Raw genomic sequence first — 7,876 nt, 5'->3', positions numbered from 1 at the left:
TTGGGTGAGAGCCAACCATAAATCAAATGCTGAGGGCAATTTAGACAGTTCCCAGGCTAGGTGTGGTGGGGGTCGGGGATGGAGGGGAGGAGAGCTCCGGGGTCGGGGGGATGGCAAAACGTGGATTCTATTCCAGCTGAGTGTGGTAACAACCGTGGGAGAACAGAATTCCACTGGGGGAGGGGGTGCCAACCCAGCCTCGGAGGCAGGGATGCTTCCAAACGGAAGAGGCGTCATCTATTTCCAGTAAATGCAGTATTACCTGAACTAGCTCTCAATGTCTGAAACAAGAAATTACGCACGTGTGGTCTCCAGCCCCTGCCAGGGGAACAGGAAGGTGGCCTCTCCTCTCACCAGGAGGTGCCCAGCCCTGGACAGCACCCAGCACTGCAGATGAGGCTTCCACAGCCCGCCAGCATTTCTGCCGGACCGGGGCAGATCTTTAGCACTATGAAGAAATACTTCCAAAAAGTCTTCTTGTGTTATGCTTACAGTTTTATATCTTTATTCATTTCATAGATTTTGAGTCATTTTTCACGTTTCCGTGTAGTTATGGTTGTAATTTTAATATGCGCATACCCCTATCGTGCTCTTCCTAGATTCCAGCATACTTAATGATGTCTTCTCTTTATACCCATAGCATTTTATTTTATTTTTCCAGCTTTCTAGAGATACAATTGCCTATAGCATTTCATATTGTGATGTTTCCTTGGAATGCTAAGTTTCAGAAAGTGAACAAATCGCTTTCTAAAATTACCCTACCATTCAAGAGAAAGAAAAATATGTCATGGACAAGACTACAGTATTATTCAAAATAGTCAAAAACTAGAAACAGTTCAAATGCCCGGCATCAGGAAAATGGAAAAACACATCGTAACATTTTCGTAAAGGGAATATTACTTAGCAATAAAAATGAACCAACTACTGGTATATGAGACAACATGAATGAATCTCCAAAACATTCTGCTGAGCAAAAGAAGCCAGACTAATCAAGCGCGTACTGTATGGTTCCATCTATAGAAAGTTCTAGAACGGCCAAAATGAATCTGGAATGGCAGAAATCAGACCGGTGGTTGCCTAGGGCAAGCAGGGCAGTCTGACTGCCAGAGGTTGTAAGAGCACTTTCTGAAGTCCATGGCAGTCCTCCACATTTCTGCTGCAGGGGTGGTTATGCGCATAATGTACATTTGTGAAAACTCATTGAACCGCAAACCTAAAATGTGTGCATTTTATTGTATGCCAATTATACCTCAATTAAGTTGATTTAAAAAAAGAAAAAACTCTCTCCCCAAACAAAGAAGACAAAACACGTGACAAATCAAAAAACACGAACGCTGTTTAATGTGGTGCCAATTTGGCGAGGTACAGATGAGTCTCCTTCTCCACATCCTTGTGAGATGTGGAATTCCCTTTCTCTTTCTTTTTTTTTGCCAGCTCACTTAGTGTTTTGGATTGGCATTGCTCTAATTTGAGTCTTGAGAAAAGAAGCGGAGCTCGTCAGCAGGGAAGAGTGGAGGGGAGAGAGTGCATGGCGCATGAAGGACCTGGGGTCCCTGGGGCTGGGAGTGGGATGGCGTGGGAGTGACGGGGGACTGCTGCTGGAGAGGTTGGCGAGAACTGAGCCTGCAGGGCATGGAAGCCGGGATGGGGAGTTTGTAGTGGACCCTGCAGGTATTAAGGGAAATGGAAAGATTTTAAGTGGGGTGGGAGATGAATAGATTTGCTCTTTACAAAGATCCCTCTGTCTGCAGTGGGGAAGATGGGGGGGGCAGTCAGCGTAGGGGACCGGCTTGGGAGAGGGGTCGGAGGCTGTCGCAATGGTCCCGGTGTGAGACAATGGGACTGCGGACAGATTGGAGACATTGCTTATAGCAAGGAGAAGCTGATGGTTACATGGATGTAACACCGCCATTACCCTGGGCCATTGGGGCTTCTGCCCAGAGCCCAGAGCTTTAGAGGATCTCACATATCACACACACACACACAAAGCTTATTAAATAACAGAGAAGCACCTCTGTCACTTGGGATCTGGTGTCTGGTACTGGCACGAGAGTAACCCATGCCCTAAACCTCCTTCTTCACAACCAGTGCTGGTCAGGTGCCAGGCAAAGAATCCTTCCCTCTTCTGCCCTGTCCTTGAATCGCATTTGGTGGCCCCATGTTTGGTGAGTAACGTAGAATGCTTTCTCTTACAGCGAGTAAATGGAGCCCCTCTCCTCAGATGGAGTGAGGGGTCCTCACTGTCGCTCAGGTGCCCCTGGAGGTCTCCCTCTCCTCCCAAGAGGCTCTCCAAGTAGTTCCTTCAAGTGCACCCAGCACCCTCCCTGACACAGTACCATTTTCTCTGTCTTCTTACATTTCAAGGATGCTTTAGTACCTCTGTGGATCGAGCATCTGCACAGCCCTCCCTACCCTGCCCCTCCATCTGGTCCAGGCCCAATGTCAAGAGAAATTCGACAGAAAATAGAATGAAAGCAATCAGGGTCATCCAGGATGGTGAAGCACCGTCCTGGCTCGACCACTTGCCAGCTGTGTGACCCTGGGCAAGTTACTTAGCTTCTCTGTGCCTCGATTTCCCCATCTATAAAATGGGGATACGGAGAGTAGCTACTTTATCAGGTTATTAAGCAGATTAAATCAGTTCACATTTGTAACGTGCTCGTTAAAGGAGACACACTTGTTTCTAAGAGTCCACCAGCCATAAGAACCATCACCGTCGGTTTAATGTCGAGCTGGGATAGGGAGAAAAAACAGACAGACTCCTGCGTTACATAAATATTTCCGGGATGGCAGGTTACATCCCACATCTAAGACATCAAAATGCAAAAATATGTCGATAAGAGGTTCAAGAAAATAATATACTTTCCCCATTGAATGGATAAGGAAACAAATAGCGCAGAGCAGTCAGGTGAAAGGCGAGATTTAGATCATCAGGGGACTGCACCCATTTGAAAGGATCCGTCTTCTGAGAAAGCCACTTTATATGTGTTTCTCCATCGAGGCCAGGGCTGAGCTCTGTGTCTGACGACTAATTTGTGGTCTTCTGCATGAACAGCCACAAAGAATACATTGGCAGAGCCAATGATCCTAATCAGGAACTTTGTGTCTGGGCTGAGGAAACACTCAAAAAGATTTGCTCATGTTCAAATCCTGTTTTGTGATCTTGGCCAACTTATGTAACCTCTTTGGACTTGGCTTCCCTCATCTGAAGAGCTGGCGTAGTAACACGTGTCTCAAGAGGGTTGTGCATGAGATGAAAACGTATCACACTCAGTAGGGCTCCTGCTCACAATAAGTGTGCAAGACACCGTAGCTATTATTTTGAAAGGTGCTGTGCTGAGTATTGGATTGAACCATATGAAACTGCATTTTTATAGAGCAGTTGAATACCATTCAGTGTCAGACGATTCGCCCCGCTATTACAGAACAAGATCTCGGTCTATGGTAGCCAGCAGGGACGGGCTTAGCTCCCCCATTTTGCAGAGGGAGAAACAGGCCCAGAGAGAAGGAATGAGCCACCCAAGACCACGTCCCCATCAGGAAGCTGGGACTGGAATCCACCTGCTGGCCTCTCCCCTTCTTGCTTGTCCCTCTGTCCTTTTCCCAGCACGGGGCGGCTGGTCATTGGTGGAATGTGACTGTCCGCGGCGGTGGCTTGATTCATTGTGGACAGAGCAAACACAGGATTGGCCCCACTGGGAAGTCCACTCTGGCTGGTTCCTGACAGTTGTGCAACGGGGGACTGGGAAGCACAGCCACTGCCAGCCCCCGAAGAGCTGCCTCCTGGCTCCCCAACAACCTGCTACCTGCCCCTGCTGGGAAGGAGTTGGCCCAGCGTCAGAGGCCTCACAGGCCAGCTCCCAGAGGCCCTCCTGGAATGCCGACTGAGAGTTGTGAGGGTCACGGTTTTCACATAACCATCCTTCTCTTCCCCTCTGGAAACTTCCTCCCGACTCTCTCACCCCCTCCCAGGTCCTCAGAGCCCTGCAGAGGCTCCTGAGGCCTCCGCAGCTCCGACCGTGGCGCAGACCTCTCTGCTGCCCTCCAGCCCAGCTGGCTGCCTCCTGGACAGCTCCACGGGGCCCCGCTGCAGCTCGAACCCAGCCCAGCCAAGCGAGCCCGGCCCTGCTGTCCTGTGCAACCTGCGGCTCATCTAAGCCCAGCCCAGGACCCTGGGGCTCCCCACATCCTGCCCTGAAGCATCATTTTGAACAGCGAGTATACTGTTCCCCAAATAGGCAGTGCTCCCTTTACTTCCCAGCCCTGGCAGGTGCTACCCCCTCCCCTCCCGGTGTCCTTCTTCACCGGGCAAACGGTCATTCATCCTCTATCACTGAGAGCCTCAGCTTGGGATGCTTAATTTCACGTGTCAAGTTAACTGGGCCATGGGGTACCCAGATATTTGGTCAAACATGCTGGGCGTGGCCGTGCATGTGTTTTTAGATGAGACTAACATTTGAATGGATAACCTGGGTAAAACAGATTGCCTCCTGCCTGCCACGTGTGGGCTGGGCCTCGTCCCATCTGTCCAAGGCCTGACTAGCATTGAAAGTCTGAGCAAGAGAGAATTCCTCCCACCTGACTGGTGGAGATGCGCATCAGTCTTTTCCTGCCTTTAGGCATGAACTGAAACCTTGGTTCTTCCTGGCTCCCCAGCCTGCCAGGCTTTACACTGGAATGATACCATCCGCTCTCCTGGGTCTTGAATGGGCCAACTCCCTCTGCAAATCTTGGGACTTGCCGGCAATCACAATCATGTTAGCCAATTCCTTATAATAAATCTCTTTACACACACACACACACACACACACACATCTTATTGGTTCCGTTTCTCTGGAGACGCTGGTTAATATAAGGTGTCACCCCCTGACTATCCTCCGCTGAGATGGCATCAGCCACGCTCCCCTTCTGCTCCCCGCAGCCCCAGCCCACCCAGTCTGGCCTCCTGCTGCCGGCTTTCCTAACCCTTAACCACACAAGGTCCAACTCCTCCAGCAGCCTCCACCAGACTCAGAGCCCCTCAGACACCCTTGTCAGTCCTGTCTCTGGAACTCCAGTGCCCACATAAGGCTTGGCGCAGGGAAGGGGCTGCTGAGGCGTGCTCGTCAAGGCAACATTCCAATGAGCCTTGTTGAACAAGTTGAGTACCTCCAACATGCTGTACTCCCTGACCACAGCAGAGGACAGATCCATCCCCTGCCCTCACAGAGCTTCCTGCGGGGACAGAGACATCCGAGTGACTGGACCTTCCCCTCTGGAAGCGGGATCCAACAGCGGGGCAAACTCTCTGGGGGTGACAGTATAGGGTGGACCTCAGGAAATAATTCAGTTGAAGCAGGCCATTCTGTCTCAGTTTCATTTCTGATTCATTTTCAAAGAAATAAAAAGAACATTCGTATCTCATTTCCAAGGTTCCCCCCCGCCCAGTTTTGGAAACTGTTTTCCAGGTTTAGGAAATAGCAGAGGGTCCCAATTCTTGGGACTTGAGCATGCACTAGAATCTCCAGGGAGGCTTAATAAAACGTCGATTGCTGGGCCCCAACCTGGGAGTCTGTGATTCGGTAGGTTTGGGTTAGGGCTGAAAATGTGCATTTGTACCCACCTCCCAGGGGCTGCTGGCTCTGCTAATCCCAGGGGGCCATAGTGAGACCCACCTGTCAGCAGTCTTGGGTTTGAATCGAGGCTTCGCCCTGGCCTCGGCAGGTGAGCTCGGGCATTTCCCTGGGCTTTAGTTACCTTCTACGTAAAATGACAGGGTGTATCTGGGCTGTGGGAATCGCCAAGCCCTTCCAGACCATGAATTCTGGGCTCTGCGGACACGACTCTCCGAGTCCACCTGGTGCCTGGGGCAGGTGCCAGGGTGTGGAGGGGAGGGGGGACCCGGCTGCATGTGCACTGGTGACCTGGAAAACCTGGAAACTTATAGCAAAGTTTTAAAACTAAAGAAAATTCCGGCTATGAATTCAACCGCTTATGATTTGTTCTTTCTCCTAGGGGAGAAGGGCAGAAAAGCTCTGGTTTATGCAAGGTCCCAGGATGGGAGGACCAAGCTCAGAAAGGAAGAACTCCAAACCAAGGCCAGGAGATACACATGCCAGGTCCAGCAGGTATAAATATGTCCTAACATGTCCCAGATATCGCATGGGGGCATACCTATGCTAAAATATTGCTATTATGTATCTGAAATTCACATTTATCTGGGTGGTCCTGTATATGTATTTGCTAAATCTGGCTAACGATCTCTCAGATTCTCCCTCCCTCCCAGGCAGGTGCTGTCCTGGCCTCTCTCAAGAATCTCATAGATAAGAAATGCTCACTTTGAAGCACTGGCCACAAGCTCCTCCAGATGGAAACAAGCCAAATGTCCATCAGTGGATGAATGGATAATCAAAACGTGGTACATCCATATAGTAGAACATTATCGAGTCATAAAACGGAATGAAGTACTGTATGGGTACGTACCACAAGGATGAAGCTTGAAATCATGCTACCCGAAAGAAGGTCATATATTGTGAGCTTTCTTGGGGGGGGGGGGGGGCACTGGGAACAGACGTTGAATTGACTGAACTTTCCCATCTGCAAAACAGGAATCTGTTTATCTGAAATAGAATTCTTTTTGATGTGAAATATCCACAGCAGGCAAAGTTGGAAAGCAGGTTAGTGCTTTTCCAGGGGCTTGGGCAGAGGGGAATGGGGAATGACTGCTTCACAGGTATGGAGTTTCCTTTTGGGGCATTGAGAATGTTCTGGAACTAGATGGTTGCACAGTTTGTACATGGTGAATATACTAAATGTCATGAATGGTAACTCTTCTATGTTACTACGCTAAAAAAAAAAAAAAAAAGGGAATTGTTCATGTTAACCTCAATATACCTCCTCCCTGTGTGTCATGGGTTGTATTGTGTCCCCCCAAAAACATATGTCGAAGTCCTAAGCTTATTACCTGTGAATGTGGCCTTACATGGAAATAGGGTCTTTGCAGGTGTAATCAAGTCAAGATGGGCTTATTAGGGTGGGTCCTCATCCGATAGGACTGGTGTCCTTATAAAAAGATGGGAACACGGAGCTGCACGGGAGAAAGAAGGTCATGTGACTCCAGAGGCAGAGCGACTGCGTTGCTCCAGCTAGGAGCTGAGGAACGCCTGGGGCCACCAGAAGCTGACCGAGGTAAGGACTGTCTCCTAGAAGCACCAGAGGGATCATGGCGCTGCCACCACTTGGAGTTCAGACTTCCAGCTTCCAGAACTGGGAGAGAATGCATTTCTGCTGTTTTAAGCCTCCTGGTTTGTGGTACTATTACCAGCAACCCTAAGAAAAGGATACGCCATGGGACCTGGACCCCCTCACCTTTAGCACTCACTCCCCTCCCCCTGCTCTGGTGCCGTATCTCCCCCTACCCACCTCCTTCAGGGGAAGCAGCATCCTCTGAGCATCTTTTCTCCCCAGCCCGGCCAGAAACCTCCCTCCGGGCTTTTTAAAAACACACGGCCACAGATGCATCATTCCATTGCCTCAGTTTTAAATATTTATTTAAAATCCAGAAGGGAAAAGGAGAAACAGAACCCACTGGGGTTTTAACACACTGACATGTGGACAGACATAAACGAGGACAGCAGAAAATTCCAAGAACGAGACAGAGGCCAGGTGGAGACTGGCCGGGGGGTGGGGTGGGGGGGGGGGAGCGAGGGCTGAGATGAGGCCCGAGCTGCTACAACACACTTCCGCGGGGAGCGTCTTTGCTGGGGCGGGATGGCGAGGCATACAGAAGTGTCTGGTGGGGAAGGTGGGCCGGACTGAGGTATTAAATAATAAAAATCAAATCCAATTCCCAAAGAGACACAACTTTAGGTAAAAAAAAAAAAAAAAAAAAAAAAAA

The sequence above is a fragment of the Neomonachus schauinslandi genome, chromosome 13, assembly GCF_002201575.2.
Source record: "Neomonachus schauinslandi chromosome 13, ASM220157v2, whole genome shotgun sequence".
Classification (NCBI taxonomy): Eukaryota; Metazoa; Chordata; class Mammalia; order Carnivora; family Phocidae; genus Neomonachus; species Neomonachus schauinslandi.
Note: the sequence above shows the minus strand (reverse complement) of the source record.